At 43.8% G+C, this 17,921-nt stretch overlaps 1 protein-coding gene across 2 annotated transcripts in view; it reads left to right on the top strand.

Annotated features, from left to right (window-relative positions):
- The window catches only part of PURA (purine rich element binding protein A), a 61,766-nt gene extending 44,057 nt beyond the window's left edge, over positions 1–17,709 (top strand). The window contains exons 2-4 of one of the 2 annotated variants that reach the window (XR_009053371.1): positions 3,068–3,276; positions 13,545–13,715; positions 16,981–17,709. The gene's annotated coding sequence lies outside the window, so the exon portion shown is untranslated. Of the gene's footprint in view, positions 1–3,067; positions 3,296–13,544; positions 13,716–16,980 lie in introns of those variants that run through there. The other variant, XR_009053372.1, reaches the window with a different exon arrangement.
- Positions 17,710–17,921: the final 212 nt, after the last annotated feature.

Raw genomic sequence — 17,921 nt, 5'->3', positions numbered from 1 at the left:
CACTTTGCAGCGGGGCTGCAAGAGTCCTGGGTAGCAACAGGGAATGCTGACCTCAGGAGTTGGCACGCTGCCTAGGCTCCACTTCCTAGGCCTTTTTGAGGCAGTGGCAGGCTTCTCTTGGTCACCTCCCTGAAAGGTTCTTCTTCCTCCCCCCCTGGGGCTGGGGATCTGCAATGGTGTGGGCATGTCCCTGGGTGATACAAGTGAAGACAGCACATCTCAGGAGGAGCTGTGTACTGGGGTGCGTTTGTTTTGAATCTTCTGCCATCTGACCACTTGCCTAGTCCAGGAAGGGCCTGAGGTTCCACTGGGTCAACAGATGAGAAACTGAAACTCAGAAATATTAAGCGATGTGTGCAAAGTTGTCCATCATGTGGAGAGTTGAGGGGAGATTGTGGAGCCAGGTGGCCAGAGGCCAGAGTCAGGAGTCTTAACCCCAAAGCTCTTCTCCCTCAGGGGTAGCCTAAGTTGATAGTTTGGGGCAGGTGCAGCCTGTTAATGGGCCCAGGCACTGCCTGTATTCACACATGCTGAACTGTCAGGACCCTGAAGCCCTGTTCCTACTTCCATTACTCAATAGGGCCCTCGTTCATTTACTATGTTGAGAAATATTTGTTGAACACCTACTATGTGCCAGATCCTGTACTAGGCACTAAAGATGCATTGGTGAACAAAAGTGGACCCGGTGCCTGCTCTTATGGAGCATATATACAGGTGGAAAAAAAGCAAATATGTGTCCAATTACAAATTGTGATACATGCCAAAAAAAAAAAAGGAAAACTACTGCAGATTCTAAGGCAGGAAGAACAACACGGGGGGACATAATTTAGACTTGGGGGTGGGGGCGGGAAGGCCTTTTGGAGATGACGTTTATATACGAACAGAACCAATCCATCAGCCAGTTGATTAACCCAGACCAGACAGGTGGTCAGGTTCCACCTGCTGTGATGTGCAGAGTACAGAGGTTCCCACTCGGCTTTCCTCTCCATCGGGGAAAAGTGCTGTAATCTACGGCCATTTTGCCGTTTGCCTTGAGATTCTAGGTCCCGGTGACCTCAGAGTAAAGTTGAGGTAAAGTATAATCTAACTTGGTTTTTTGGATAAAAGAGGAAGTGCTGAGTCCCGCCTCGCCCTGATTGGTGATTGAGCGCCGGCCCCCGGCCTCCCTGCCCGTCCTCAGAAGTGTGGTGCTCTGTCGCCACCTGGTGGACATAAAGATCACGCACGGGGCCGCCCGGCCTCGCGGGTCTGGGGTAGGCTCCGGAATGCGGCTTCCTTTGCGCGGAGGCTAAAAAGAAGGCAGAGGGTTTGGATGACTTCCTGGCAGGGGGGCGGGGATGGGGAGCAGGAGCGAGGGTGGATGGGGAACTGCTGCTTGAAAGTCAACTGACTGGAGACCGACAATGGCCCCATTGTGTCCGGAGCCTTGACCTTGATTTCCTGCCACTGTCGTCTCCCGGCGTGGCATCACCCGGGGCTGATTGGCCCCGGAGTCCGCTCCGTGACAGTGGGCGGGCCCCGCGGCTGGATGGCGAGCACTGGGCTCCCCCGGGGGCTGAGACGCGCGACTGGCCCTGTCCCCCCAGGAATTCCAGGGAAGGCACGTGGGGCAAGGGGCCGACGCCTCTCAGAAGTTGTTTCCTCCTTGCTTCTCGCTGTCAGGAGTTTGGGGGCAAGAACTCGGGACTTTCTTTGAAAAGCAGCGCTGCCTAATGGTTAGGCACTGGGATCTGCGGTCCGAGAGACCCAGCTCCAAATTGCTCAGGGGATCCCTGGACAGCCTTTAGAGCCAATCACCCTTTTCGTTTTTCTTTTCTTTTCTTTTTTTCTTTTCTTTTCTTTTCTTTCCTTTCCTCTCCTTTCCCTTCTTGCTTCCTCCCTCCCTCTCTTTCTTTTTCTTTCTTTCTTTTCTTTCTTCCTTCCTTCCTTCCTTCCTTCTTTCTTTCTTCCTTTCTTTCTTTCTCTTTCTTTCTTTCTTTCTTTCTTTCTTTCTTTCTTTCTTTCTTTCTTTCTTTCTCTTCCTTCCCACATACAGGGATACACATCCCCTTTGTAAAAAATATTACACAATATGATAAAAAGCTACAGCTCCCCACCTCTATCACACTCACACACACCCCCCACCTCAGGTAACTGCTACTGTTAAATTGATGTGCGTATTTCCTGGTCTCATTCAATGAATTTACTCTGAGTCTGTACATATGAAAATATATGATTTCATGTATGTACTCTCTGGGCCTCAGTTTCCTAATCTGAAAAATGGGAATGAAAATAATAGTAGTTAAGTCTGAAGAGTTACTGAGAATGCTACCTGAGATAATTCATGTGGAGGGCTTAGCTCATCACCTGGCCCACAGCATCTGTGACTACTGTTGTCATCATTCACCATCTTTATCATCTTTATCGCTGGGACCCAGACCTAATTCTAAGGTCTGGATAGAAGCCCAGTCTTCCTCCACAGCCTGCTCTTCCCCCTCCCCCTTCTCCCTCCTAACAGCCTGTGATAAAAAATCTGTGTTCCCTAATGCCTGTGGGTTCTTTTTGAAGCAAGAAAGAGCATCTGGTGTTTTCTGCATGTTCTCTCCTCCCCTTCCCTTCCTTCACCCCACCCACCCCTTCCCTTCCATATTTGACCTAGATGGGACCGCTCACCCCACTGCAGAGAGAGCATTCTATTCTGTGTCAGAAGAAGAGAGTTTCGTGGCCCATACGGTACTGTTGGACCCACCGTGTTTGTATGTAAAGGCTCTCTTCTGGGTAGGGGTAAGGCTAGTGGCTGAAAGGGGGCGGGGGGGGGATCACTCTGTGAAAGACCACATAGTAAAGCACGTAAGTAAGCATAGGATCAGCTGTCTGAGCCTCAGTTATCTCACCTGTGGAGTGGGACTAACAATTGCCACTACGTTCAAGTGCTATGAGGATAAAACCGAACATGTGAAGGGACTTGGCACTGAGAAAGTCAAACAGTAGTTATTATTATGTTAGCAAACTAAGCGTCATGTTTATTTAGAGTTTTATGTTTTCAAAGAGAATTTCTAACTTCTTTTTTCTTTTTAAAATGAACTAGTCTTTGCTACATGGAGAAGGAAGTTTGGTTTGGATTTACAAGTCTCCAGAGAAAGGTAAATGTGCTTTCCTGGGCCTCTGTTGAAGCAGCCAGGTGCCACTTCCTGGAGCTGTTGCTGGTCCCTAACATGGCCAGAGAGAGCATCAGGATACAGGACACTGAAGGATCTCACTGTTCCAGAGATGCAGCAGGAAATACATCAAACCCACGTGAGTAAGACAAGGCCAAATCACCCATTATACAAACAGCCACGGAGCAGCTGCTTCGTGTCCAGCCTGTGCTACAGAGCCCTGCACGGCTGAGGGTCCCTAGACCACAGGGGTTTTATTGAGGGGGAAAACTTACTGCACATATGAGCTAATATTTATTCAGTGCTTATTAGATGCCAGGTGTGTTATAAGAACAACAAAGTCTTAAATAAGATCTTTGCCTCCCTGTACCTTGTGTTTTATTGTAATTTTTAAAATTTTATTGAAGTATAGTTGATTTACAGTGTTATGTTAATTTCTTCTGTACAGCAAAGTGACTCAGTTATACATACATATATATATTCTTTTTCATATTCTTTTCCATTATGGTTTGTCACAGGATACTGAATAAAGTTCCCTGTGCTATACAGTAGGATCTTGTTGTTTATCTATCCTATATATAATAGTTTGTCTCTGTTAATCCCACACTCCCAGTCCTTCTCTCCCTACCCTGCCTCCCCCTTGGCAACCACAGTCTGTTCTCTATGTTTGCGAGTCTATTTTTGTTTTCTAGATATATTTATTTGTGTCATATTTTAGATTCTACATATAAGTGACATCATATAGTATTTGTCTTTCTCTTTCTGACTTACTTTGCTTAGTATGATAATCTCTAAGTCCATCCGTGTTTCTGCAAATGGCATTATTTCATTCTTTTTGATGGCTGAGTAGTACTCCATTGTGTATATGTACTACATCTTCATTATCCATTCTTCCATCAATGGACATTTAGGTTGTTTCCATGTATTGGCTATTGTAAAACGTAGAGGTGCATGTATCTTTTTGAATTAGAGTTTTGTCTGGGTACACGCCCAGGAGTGGGATTGCTGGATCATATGGCATCTCTACTTTTAGTTTTTTTGAGGACCCTCCATACTGTTTTCGATAGTGGCTGCACCAATTACATTCCCACCAACAGTGTAAGAAGGTTCTCTTTTCTCCACAGCCTCTCCAGCATTTACTATTTGTAGACTTTTTAATGATGGTCATTCTCACTTGTGTGAAGTTGTTCCTCATTGTAGTTTTGATTTGCATTTCTCTAATAATTAGTGATGTTGAGCAGCTTTTCATGTGTCTATTGGCTATCTGTATGTTTTCTTTGGAGAAATGTGTATTTAGGTCCTCTGCCCATTTTTTCATTGGGTTGTTTGTGTTCTTTTGTTGTTGTTGAGTTGTATGAGCTGTTTGTATATTTTGGAAATTAAGCCCAGTTGATCACCTCATTTGCAAACATGTTCCCCCAGCCTGTAGGCTGTCTTTTCATTTTGTTTATGGTTTCCTTTGCTATGCAAAAGCTTATAAGTTTGGTTGGGTCTCATTTGTTTATTTTTGCTTTTCTTTCTATTGCCTTGGGAGACTGACCTAAGAAAACATTGGTGCGATTTATGTTAGAGAATGTTTTGCTTATGTTCTCTTCTAGGAGTTTTAAGGTGTCTTGACTTATATTTAGGTCTTTAGTAGCTTGTGTTTTAATGGTTCTTCTATACATGATATTTTCCTCTGCTTTTGTGGGGGGGTTGTAATTTACACACATTAAAATTTACCTTTTTGAGTGTACAGTTCTATGAGTTTCAACAAACACAGTCATGTAACCACCATCCCAATCAAACTATAGACTATGTTCCCCGCCCCTGCCATTTTCCTCCTGCACTTCAGTGATAAATAAGACCTCTCCACAACCCCAGCCACTGGAAACCAGTGATCTGATTTTGCCCTTATAGTTTTGCCTTTTCCAAAATGGAATCTTACAATATGTATCCTTGTGAGTCTGTTTCTTTCTTTTACTGCAATGCTTTTGAAATTCATCACATTGTTGTACATATCAGCAATTTACCCCTTTTCTCTTTAACTTTTCATTATAAAATGTTTCAATTATAAATTTAAAAGAATAATAGAGTGGGAATTCCCTTGTGGTCCAGTGGTTAGGACTCAGTACTTTCACTACTGTGGCCTGGGTTCGGTCCCTGGTCAGGGAACTAAGATCCCACAAGCTGCGAGGCCGATAATAATAATAATAATAATAATAATAATAATAATAATAATAATAGAGTGAATACCTATAAACCTACCACCTAGATTCAATAATTGTTTGCATTTTGCTGTATTTTAAAATGACATCTATAATAGGCATATATTTTCTGAACTATTGGAAAATAAGTTGTAGACACCGACACTTCACCTCTAAAACTTCAACACATATCACCTAAGAATGAGTGATGACCATACGTTATCACACCTAAGAAAGTTGACAATGAATTCCCAAGTGTTATCTACTAGTCGTCTATTTGCAAATTTCCCCAATTTCAAAAAAGTCTTTTATAGTTTTTACCCACTTGCTAGAGTTTTTTTTTTTGGTTGGTTTTTTCAGGGATTTTTTTGGCCGAGCCCTGAAGCTTGTGAGATCTTAATTCCCGGACCAGGGATGGAACCCCAGGGCCCCAGCAGTGAGAGAACCGAGTCCTAACCACTGGACCACAAGGGAATTCCCAATTAGAGTTTTATTTCTGAACTTCTAGTTTTGAAATAGTTATAGACTCACAGGACATTGCAAAAATAATAGTCTCATGTACCCTTTAACCATCTTCTTATAAAAATGACATCTTAAATTGAGCTGTAGTAAAATATCAAAACCAGGACACTTGCAGTGGTACATTACTGTCAACTAGACGACAGACATTATTTTCACCAATTTTTAGCCTGCATTCATGTGTGGGGGTGTATGTTTAATTCTATGCATTTAAATCCCAAGTAGAGATTCTTGTAACTATCACCAGGGTCAAGATTGATAACTGTTATATCACAATGTTTACAGCACTAGGAAGAACTCTCTAGAGCTACCTCTTTGTACTGACACTCACTCCCTCTTCATGCTTCCCTGGTCCTCTTCCCTGACCCCTGGCAGCCACTAATCTGTTCTCCATCTATATAGTTTTGTCATTTTGAGAATGTTGTATAAATGAAATCGTACAGTATGTAACCTTTTGAGACTGAATTTTTTCACTAAGCGTAAGGCTCTTGAGGTTCCTCCGGGTTGTTGCACGTATGATCAGTAGTAGTTCATTCTTTTCTGTTGCTAAGTAGTGCTCTTACATGGACGTGCCACCGTTTATCTATTCACCAGTTGAAGGATATTTGAATTGTTTCCAGTGTTCAGTGATGGTGAATCAAGTTACTGTGAACATCTGTGTAACAGGTTTATGTGTGAACATAAGCTTCACTTCCCTTGGGTAAATACCTAAGAGTGGGATTGTTGGGTTGCATGGTAAGTATAAGTTTATGTGAAATGGCTAACTCTTTTGCCAACTGGCTCTACCATTTTGCATTCCCACCAGCTGTGTATGAGAGTTGCAGTTGTTCTGCATTCCTGCCAGCATTGGATATTATCACTTTTTTATAAAAATGTCAGCCACTCTAATACATGTGTAATGGTACCCCACATAACTTTTAAACCGTAAATAAGACCATGTCATGACCTTTCTCAAAACACTCCAGTGGCTTCACATGACACTCAGAATAAAATCAAGCTCATTTCTGTGGCCTGCTATACTCTTTCTCCTGACCTCTGCACCTCCCTCGGCTCCAGCTGCAGCCACCTCCCTGCTGTTTCTCTAACAGCCTAAGCTTGTTCTGCCTGAAATGTTCTTACCCTCGGTATCCAGGTGACTCAGTTTCTCACTCCCTTTGCTCTCTGTCTAATGTCAGATTCTCAGAGCTCTTCCCTGATGTCCAAATGAAAAATATATGCTATTTTTCTTCATAGCACTTATCTCTGCTTGATAAAATATCATATCAATTACTGAACTGTTTACTGTCTGTCTCCCCCATAAGGACAGTGTTTGGCTTTTTGATGACTGTTTCCAGTGCTTAACATGGTGCTTGGCACAGAGGAGACACTCAATAAATATTTGTTGAATGAATGTGTATCAGAGACCTCTTGTGACCCTCTTCCCGTCCTTCTGCCTCACCTTTTACTCAGCCATTGCCATGGCAACCAGTTTGGAGCAGGTGAAAGCCCCTTGGGTTAGCTGCTCCCCACGGCTCTTGCCTTCCACCCAGGCTTGTGTCTGGACTCAAGCACTGTGGCCTGGAAGTATGAGGAAGTTAACCCTGCTGGGGCAACCCTGGACCCACAGGGCTGGCATTGGTATGTGTACGCTCACTTCTCTGATGCTCAGTGGATGGTTTTGAGGTACTCTCCGTGCTACTCCTTAGCAGGTCCCTGCCAGATTGAGCCCCACTTGCCCAGAGTGGTGACCAACTCCATAACACACCGTTGTCCTGCTTTCCTTCCTTCCAGTCCCCGTCTCCCTACACCGCACTCCTGTTCCCGGGGTCACATCTAGAATTAACTGGCAAATGAGCCTTTTCTCTGCTTTCTTTCCCTGCAAGGAGGTAGGAGGGATAGAAAAGAGCCCAGATTCAGTTAGAACAAATATATGGAATTTATAGTGTAGTGGGAGAGACAAATAATAATGAAATGAAAATTCAATAATTAAAATTTAAATAACTACAGGTGAAGAGATAGACTTTCCAACAAGTGGTGCTGGAATAACTGAATATCCATATGAAAAGCAGTGAATCTCAATCTCTACTTCACAACATACTTGAAATGAATTGAAGAACTAAAATTTTTAAAAAGAAAACTGTAAAACTTCTAGAAGAAAGCATAAGAAATTCTACAGGACCTTGGGATAGGTAGAAATTTCTCAGATCACAGAAAGATCTAATTATAAAAGGGTGGGGGTGGTGGAAGACAGCATTAAGAACATGAAGAGGTAAGTTGCTGACTAGAAGAAAGTTTTGCAATCATATTTTTGACAAATAATTTGTATCTAAAACATGTAGAGAAATATAACTCAATAACAAGAAGATAAACAACTAAATTAAAATGTGGGCAAAAGATTTTAACAAATACTTTAAAAAGAAGATATACAAATACCCATGCACACATGAAAAGTTGTTCAGTGTCATTAGCTATTAGGGAAATGTAAATTAAAACCAAAATGAATTGACATATATACACTACCAAATGTAAAATAGATAGCTAGTGGGAAGCTGCTGCATAACACAGGGAGATCAATTCGATGATTGGTAATGATTTAGAGGACTGGGATAGGGAGGATGGGAGGGAGTTATGGGAGGAAGGGTATATGGGGATATATGTATAAATATAGCTGATTCACTTTGTTGTACAGCAAAAACTGACACAACAGTGTAAAGCAATTATACTCCAATAAAGAGATTTAAAAAGCAAATAAAAACCAAAAACCAAAAAGAGGTAACACCATACACCTATTAGAGTGGCTAAAATTTAAAAGACCAGTAATGTTGACAAGGGTGTAGAACAACTGAAACCCTCATATGTTGCTGGCAGTAGTGTGATATGGGAAATCACTTTGGAAAGAAATGTGGCAATATCTTATAAAGTAAAACATACACTTACCATATGCCCAGCAATCTCTAATACAGGTACTTAGCTGAAAGGAATGAAAATGTGTGTCCACACAAAGACTTGTCATGAATTGTCAAAGCAACTTTATTATTATTATTATTATTATTATTATTATTATTATTTTTGTTTTTAGATTTCTTTTTTTTTTTTAGTTGAAGTATAGCTGACTTACAATGTTTTCTTAATTTCTGGTATACAGCAAAGTGATAGATCAATGGACAGAGATATTCTTTTTCAGATTATTTTCCATTATAGTTTATTACAAGGTATTGAATATAGTTCCCTGTGCTCTACAGTAGGATCTTATTGTTTATCTCTTTTATGTGTAGTAGTTTGTATCTGCTAATCCCAAACTCCTTATTTATTCCTCCACCACCCCTCTCCCCTTTGGCTTGTTTTCTATGTCTGTAAGTCAAAACAGCATTACTCATAATAGCCCCGAACTGGAAATGGCCCAGGTGTCCATCAGCAAGCAAATAGATAAATTGTGGTATAGTCATACAATAGCTTACTACACTAATAAAAAGAAATGCTGATAAATGCTAATACAACGTGAATGGACCTCCAGAACATTATGCTAAGTGAAAGAAGGCAGACAAGAGAGTACACACTGGATGATTACATTTACATTGGTCTTTTGGGGGGAGGAGGGTTGGGTGTTGTTTTGTTTTGGCCACACTGCACGGCTTGTGGAATCTCAGTTCCCTGGCCAGGGATTGAACCCACGCCACAGCAGTGAAAGCGCCAAATTCAAGCCAGTAGACCACCAGGGAAGTCCCTGGATGATTACATTTAAATGAAGTTCTAGAACAAGCAAAATTAACTATTAGAACAGAAAGCAGAGCAGAGATTGACTGAGGCCAGCCATGGAGAGGGGGGATATTGACTGGAAAGAGGAATTGGGAAAATTGTACAGATTATGGAAATATTCTATATCTTGCATAGAGTGGTGGATACTTGGGTATTTGCCAAAATTCATATAACTGTACACCTTAAACATGTGCATTTTATTGTATGCAAATTATACCTCAATAAGGCTGATTTTTAAAGTGAATTAACTATAGCTTGTGATAAGTGCTATGAAGTGAAGAAAATATGGCACGTAAGAGAGGATGGGGGGAAGGAAGATAGATTACTTTTGATTGGTTGGCTAAGTGATTCTTGAGGAGGTGACAGTTGAGCAGAAATCTGAATGTCAAGAGGGAGACAGCCATGGAAAGATCTAGAGGAGGCCGTTCCAGCAAAAGGCCACTGCAGGAACAAAGACCTGGAACTGGAAGGAGTTTGGTAATCTTGGGAACAGTTCGAAGGCCAGTGTGACTGGGTGAAGTGGGTAGGGCAGAGAGTGGTAGGAGACAGGGTGGAGAGGTAGGTGGAAGCCAGATTATGTAGGACCTTATCAGTCCCGATAAAGGTTTGGAATTTGAAATGAATAAAATGCAAATCCCTCATAGGCTGAGTGGGGCAGAAACACATAAGCAAATAAAGGCAATACAGGGTCATGGGTGATATTCTGGGGATGTGTACAGGAGAAGAGGAGGGAGTAGTCAGCGCTGCCTGGGAACATCTGGGAAGGCTTCCCAGAGGAGTTGACATTTCAGCCAATACTTGAAGGAAGAGTAGCAGAGGAGAAAGGGTGTTCCAGTGGAGGGTTCTTTGTCTGTAGTAGCCCAGAGGTGAGCAGCTCCATGGAACATTCAAAGACCTGAGCATAACATAAGTCTAGTTGGAGTTTTCCCTCTAGGGGAGTGGCAGGAGATCTGAGGTTGAAGAGAAGGGCTTTTAAATGCTTCATCAGGAACTTCCCTGCTGGTCTAGTGGTTAAGACTCTGAACTTCCACTGCAGGGGGTGCAGGGGGTGTGGGTTTGATCCCTGGTCCGGGAACTGAGATCCCACCCACACGCTGCAAGGCGTGGCCTAAATAAATAAATAAATACCTCATCCGACCTGATCCTGCAGGGAATGGAAAACCCTTAGAGAATTTTAAGTAAGGGAGTATTAGGGCCAGGTTTGTATTTCAGATCAACACTTCCAGATTGGGCACGTGGAGAGCAAGACTGCTTGTTCTGGTGTGAAATTACGAGGAAGGCCTGAACAGGGACGGGTGGGGCAGGGAGAAGGGCCAAACTCTGCTAGGAGGTAATCGGGACTATCCCGAACTCAGGGGACTTCAGATTTCTGGCTTGAAGCCCTGGCTTCCCTGTGGGACTGTGGTCCAGTTAAGCAGGACATATGAGGAGAGACAGGTTGAGGAAAACATCTACAGAGTTTGAGGCACCAGAGGGCCATAAATGCTGACTTTTATGGGCTCTGCCCTCTCAGAGAGCTTGTTACTTGAAGATTCCTAGGCCCTGGCCCCAGTGACTCAGATGCAGTGGGTCTAGAATGGAGCCCAGGAAACTGCATGTGTACACAGTGCCCCTGCCACTCTGATGCAGGTGGGCTCCACGCCTATGGAGCTGTCAATCTGACCTCTCCAGGGAGGGGCCTGGAGCAGCAGGAGGACAGAAACCCTCTTTCATCTGGAGTCAGAGCAGCCCAGAAATTCATGCAAAGCTGGCTTCCAAAATAAGCCTCTGGGTGTAGTGGATGCAAAAGTTTCCCCTGCTGCAGCTAAAGAATTGCGCTAGAGATAAACAACAAGGTCCTACTGTACAGCACAGGGAACTATATTCAATAACCTGTGAAAACCATAATGGAAAAGAATATGAAAAATAATATATATATGTATAACGGAGTCATTTGCTGTATAGCAGAAATTAAACTTAACATTGTAAATCAACTATCCTCTGATAAAATTAAAAAAAAAAAAAAAGAATTGTACTAGAGTGGTCCTGGTCATCATGTGTAAATCCTGATCATCTGACCAAGGAGCCACAGAAATTAGTGGTGGGCCCAAGATGAAGCAGATGCCTTTTAACTGATACCCGCTCCTAGGGTATGGATGGCGGGTTGGTGGGGGTGGGGAGGCAGGGCATGGTGGGGATACATGGAGGCTTCGGTGACCTGGAGAACATGTTCTGTGCAAAGAGAGCGGCTTCTGCCGTGCGCACCAGTTAACCCTTGTGACAGCTCTATGTGCTTGGGCCTATTATTATTTCCACTTTGCAGATGAGAAAACTGAGAACCCCCCCGCCCCAAATTTAGTAAATTGTTTTGGATTCCAAGACAAGGATGTAGGGGAACCAGGGCCGGAATGCAGGTCGCTGGACTCTCCTAATCATGGCATTGCCCTGCCTCCCTGAGTGGGAGAAGTCACTTCACCTCTTAAGTGATCTTCCAAGCAAGGGATGGGGAAGAGTACAGGTTTTCCTCATCCTATCCCTTTCAGAAAGTCCTCACTATGTGTGTTTTCCAAAGAAAAGTCTCCCAGGGCCCAGAGGAGCTAGGATTTAGAGCCTCATGGTAGAAACTGAGTTGTAGGGTCCCGCCAGGAACAACGGCCTGATCTTCTAAGAATCTCACCGCCGTGCCACTTGCCTCAGCTTCATCCAAGCAACAGGAGGAGGTGGTGGAGGCGGCAGTGGCGGCGGCAGCCTCAGCAGCAGCAGCGAATGTGTCCCCAGCGCACGCCAGCACGGTGTTGCTGTGATGGAATACACAGGGCATATGTCTGCAAAGTTACTATCTTGGGAGCGGATGGAAAGAGGATTTTTCATGTGCCAGATTTCACTTTCCCTTCTGAAACAATTCTTGGAGTAAACAGAGGTTTTCTGATCTTGTTAAGATCCGGAAGATGGGAATTCCTTTACACATTTTAAGTAAAACTATTGTCTTGTAGCGTTTCAGTCTATCGATGGTACAAATGTTTTTTCAGAGTGGAAGCTCTCCTGTGCCCCCTCCCTCCCTCCAAAGGCCAGGACAGGAAGAGGCGCTGCCACCTGCAGGCAACCAACTCTGTTCCCGTCTCAGACCACCCCAGTGAGGAGACCACCGCCTATCCTGTGGCTGCCATCCCCTGGAAAACTGGGTGCGTAAGGGGAAAGGCATGCCGAGAGTGGGAGGCCTGGGGCGGGGGAGGCAAGGAAGGACCAGGAAGCGAGCAAAATGTGACTTGTTAGGAGGAGAATTATTTTGAACCACATCTTGTGCGCTGACAGCTTAATGATCATTATTAGGACCTCAGATGTAACACGAAGCCCGCCCTGAAGTTAAATTTTCCCTTTCAGATAAGCGTGGCCTGTCAACCCAGTCTAAGATGGCTCAGTGCAACCTCCTCCACGGTAGGGGGGTTGGAATGCTCCAGCGGCTCCCTCGCTGTTACCTTTCATTAGGGACTTTGCCTTATTGGTAAACAGGGGCACCTGTTTACCTTAGCCTTATCAAATCAACCTGACAACTACTTTGTACAAGAACCAGAGCTGTATTTGCCTCCTTCTACCCACATTTAGTTTGGGGGTAGAAACTAGAGGGGCAGACCTGTGGCCTGAATGATGCTCAGACAGATTTTGTTTGGCTTTCACAGTGTTTTAAAAATTGGCTTTCACATCAAAATCCTGTTTTCCAGCTTCTCTTGAAAAACTCAGAACACTTGGGCACACTGGGCCATGTTTCCTTGTGCCAAGTGGCTAGATAGCGGCTCCCTTTGCACAGTTTGTTGTCCAGTTTGCCATAATCCCCACTACTCCCCATCATCCTGCTTCCACACCCTAAGAAAGGGTACAAGTTAAATGGCAGATATGGAGAAATGAGTCTCCATCCTGGCCCCACCCCTTACTTCCTAGGGTCCCTTGAACAGGTGTCTACATCTCTCTGAAGCCTGTTTTTAATCCCTAGGAAGAAGAGGATAATGAGCTAATATATGCAGAGCACTGGCCGAAAGCCTCACCTTAGAGGACCTGCTCACTGAGAATTTGCCCTGCACGTTTATTGGTGATTATGACTAATTCCTGCCGATGACACAGAGGAAACCCAGCACTGTATACAAATGGACACACCTACTGAAATGTAAGTTTGATAAAAGCAAGGATTTCGAAAATCTGTTTTGCTTATTCCTACATCTCCAGAGCTTAGTACAGTCCCTGGCACAGAGTTGGCATTTAGTAAATGTGCTAAATGAATATGTGGATTTAACGTTTCCCTGAGTTCTTACTCTTCATATGTCATGTGCTAAATCAACATTAGTCCATTGTATAAATATAAAAGCAAATGGACACATAGGCTGAGTATTTCAAATTTATATGTGCTTTTCTTCCCTTATTTTTGAAATATCAAAAAATAGGGAGTTGCTTAACAGTTGATGGGAACTTCATACTCAGTTGAGTCACAGCCTAGGAGAAAAATGTGTTTTCCTCCAGGGCTGAGTTTCTGAGATCATTATCCGAATGCCAGGCCACTTCAGGAATTAGGGCTTCAAAAAGTCACAATTAAAATTGCACACCTTTATGTGATGCCTCTTGAGAACTCAAGGTGCTATACAAACACATTTAAAGCATGAAGCGCTTCCTTCAGAAGTAATACTTCCAGAGAGGAGTGTGGACTTAGATAAAACTAATGGTGGGTTCTATGCCATGATCTCAACAAGGCTTAACCTCTGAGTGCTGGATTTTGTGTCCCAGTGCATACAACTTTCCTGGAAACACAGGAGAAGGTAGTTGGCTCCCAAGTGGATTCAAAGCTATCCTCTTGGAATAATATTGGAATATTATATTACATGTGCCTACAGGACTCTGATAAGCTTGTGGTTCTGGTGTCGGCGGCCTGTAGGGGTCAGCTGTGTTTTTCGTTTGCTAGGCATCCATTCTTCCTAGTTCTGGTAACTAAGCTTCAATTCTCCTGGGGAAGCTGTTCTTTCCACAATTCCAACTGTGAGGGTTGGGGCTGGGGGGTGGGGGGGTTGGGGGGTAATCTTACCCCCAGGCTCCAGAGGACAGCATGGAACTAGCCAAGATGTCACATTCTCTGGCCACAACCACACATTCAGAGAAAATGGAATTACCCAAAGCCGATGCAAACAGTAAGACTCCAATCTGGAGCTGAAAGAGAAAGTCTTCTGTCTGCTGGGACTTTTTGCTGTGAGAATGTAATTCTGACACTCTCAGAGGGACTGCCTGAGAATGCAGCAAAAAGAGAGCTGAGAGAGCAAGAGAGGAGTCTGCTGGTGATACTGTCTGAGTGCCTGGATCCAGCTATGCCTGAAGTTAAGATTTGCCTCTGGAATCCTGGTTTCAAGAGCCAATAAATTCTCTCTCCCTCTTTCTTAAACTGATTTGAACAGCATTTTAGTCACTTGCAATGGAGACATTCCCGACTAGCAAATTTGAATTCAAAAATGTAAATCAGAAAAAGAGGCATAAAACTGTGAGAGTCATTGCTCAGGTGAAATCCAAAACCTTGAATCATGACTGGAAGCAAACTGATGCATCTTTCTCCTTCATGTGAACCTCAGATTTCATTAGAATCAGGCAGAGCACTGAGCTAGAGAACAGTAGAAGTGAAATTTTTTCCTCCTTTCTTTAATATCCTCACACACACACACATCTTGTCATTCTTTACTGGGTTTTGTGCATGTGCTGGCCACATTCACTGGCTTTCCTTTCACATGTGTTCATTTGCTTCTGTGTGGGGAAGACGTTGAAATAGTGGATTTCTCCAGTGCTTTAAAACTCTGTTCTTAGGGGAATTCCACACTGTTTACCATTGAGCCTGTGAGCTCCAAAAAGACATTATTTGACTTGTGCAGCATGTAGAGATGTTCATTTAATAGGGTTACTGAGCACCTCTGCCTGCCAGACTCCAACTGCCACACACGTGTGAGCAAAGGGCAGAGCCTTTCTCTTTTTCAGGAGGGGTGGTTTCGAGTCCTTGGTCAGCCCTTCCTTACCCTTTGGGGCTGCACTTTTGGCCCAACTCTCCCTTCTGACCAGGTTGAATTCTGCTGCCAAATGATTCTTTACAAAACACCGCATCCCATTCCCATTTCCCATTCTGAGGTGCTGCAGTGGTTTCCTATAGTTTTTGTATTAAATCTACACTCTTCTTCTCAGGCCTTAATAAAACTGATACTAATAACAAAGAAAAGTAAATAGTTTGGAGTACTTACTATGTGCCAAACACCACGTTTAGGTTTCATAGGCATTATCTTAGTTAATCCTGAAAATAACACTACAGATACACTAGGGGTGGGGATGGGGTGGGAAAAAACCCCCACTATATATAGATAATATTATCCCTGTTCTTTTCCAGATGAGAAAACTAACGCACAGAGAGGTTAAATAACTTTCTCAAGGTCTGTGGCCAATAAGCGATGGAGTTCAAATGCAACCTTGTCACTCTGGCTCCAGACCCCGTGTTCCTACTAGACAATTCTGCTGACTCAAAAGCTCTGTCTATACCTTATTTCTCACAACTCTCCCCAGTTTCCACAGTCCACTTAGGCTGGTCTTATGGCTATGCCCACCATTCTCTAATGTTATTGCCTTTGCTTATTTGTTTAATCATTCATTCATTCATTCATTCATCCATTCAGCAAATATTTACTGAGCCCCTGCCCCAGGTGCTCATGTCATCCAGATGATATAACCAGGGATGCTCTCTTCTCTCACCACTTCCTCAAATTCTCCAAATTTCAGGCTTTGTACCAGACCCTTCTTTCATACAACCCACCTCAGCCAATGCAGCTGGCATGGCATCCCTCTCGATGAATGCTGAGGGCAGAGAAGGGCATGATATAGTTTAGCATTCAGTTTCACAGGGGCTTTGTGAGCTCTCATGTTGTCTCACTGTCCTATCAGGAGTCTGATGTCTGGAGGACCAAGTCAGAGAACTTGCTCCTTTCGTATCCATCACAGTGTGGAGTGTACATTAGGCATCCAAGAAACATTCTTTCATCCAATGGGTGAGTGAACAAATGGGGTCCAATGAATATACAATGATTTTTAAAATGGCCTGCTGAAAAACTGTGAATCTGGGTTCTTCCTTTGACCTAGAATTGACCTCAAGTTGATGGCAGTCTCATGAGGTAGGTATTATACCCATTTTACAGGTAACCCTGAGGCTCAAGAAAGGTGGGTAACTTGTCTGATTTCACAAAATGGATAAACCTCAGAGCACATGTTCCCGACCCCTGCATCATGCTGCCTCCACAATCCTTGGATGTTTCTCCTGAGTTCACAAATGTTGACAATCCATTGCAGTCCCTGTGGCTAATGGACTTTCACAAAAAATATGCTTTGTCAGGACCTTCCACACAGACATTTTTCTTTATTTCCAGGAATGGAAACTTGTGAAGAAACTTGAAGAAACTCCAGCGACTTCTACATCTGGCTGGTTGCTGACTCCTGGGACTTGAGGTCAAATCCTAGAGAAAAGCCACGTAGGATATGCTTCCTGGCCATGTCTCTGGTTCTTGGATGCTGCCAAGTAACATTCCTTGAGCTTATACTCATCGGATAGCACTCCTTCCTCAATGGGGTGGTAGGGATGGGGGTGGGGAACATTCCAGTTTTCCTCTGATGGTTATGTCCTGTTATACCCAAGCAACTCAGTAAAAGGGGAGCGGCCAGGGACCTTACTGAGAACACTGTTCTTTCATTTCTTCTCCCCCAGCATGGCCCCATACGTCCCAGCTGCCATATCCAGCTTCTCTCCCTTCCAAGGCAGTTATCCCCATCTTCACCCGCATCCTCACCTTGCCCTGCCCACATTAGAGCCTCAGAGCCTCTGTGCTTTTGCAGCCTCTCAGCTTCCCTTCCCTTAATGGTGTTAGCACACGCTTCCTTTCAGCAGCTCCTCCCCAAACTGCTGCTGCTTCTCCTTTCTCTAGATCCCTTCTCCATTCTCTCTGCTCCCAGCACTTCTCCCCTCCACTGCATCCCTCAAACCTCACTCTAGCCCAACTCTTCCCCTACCTGTCCCTAACTTGCAATTAGAGTTCCCCTCCTCAGATCTGCCACCCCAGGTCTGGCTGCCCCTGCCTGCTCACACCATCTTCCTGCCTCCTAATCTCTGCCCTTTGGGACCTGGGCTCATGTTTTAAATCTCTTCTCTCCTATTAGTACAATTCTGTCTGGAGCCATGATTCTTCTCTTTCACAAGGGTCTTCTTTTCCTGTTTATATGCCAGTTTCTTTTACAATAAATGTATAAAAGTAAAGAAGTGTCACTTAAAATGAAACTATTGGGCCTCCCTGGTGGCACTGTGATTAAGAATCTG

The sequence above is a fragment of the Hippopotamus amphibius genome, chromosome 1, assembly GCF_030028045.1.
Source record: "Hippopotamus amphibius kiboko isolate mHipAmp2 chromosome 1, mHipAmp2.hap2, whole genome shotgun sequence".
NCBI lineage: Eukaryota > Metazoa > Chordata > Mammalia > Artiodactyla > Hippopotamidae > Hippopotamus > Hippopotamus amphibius.
Note: the sequence above shows the minus strand (reverse complement) of the source record. Positions and strands in the feature narration are given on the sequence as shown.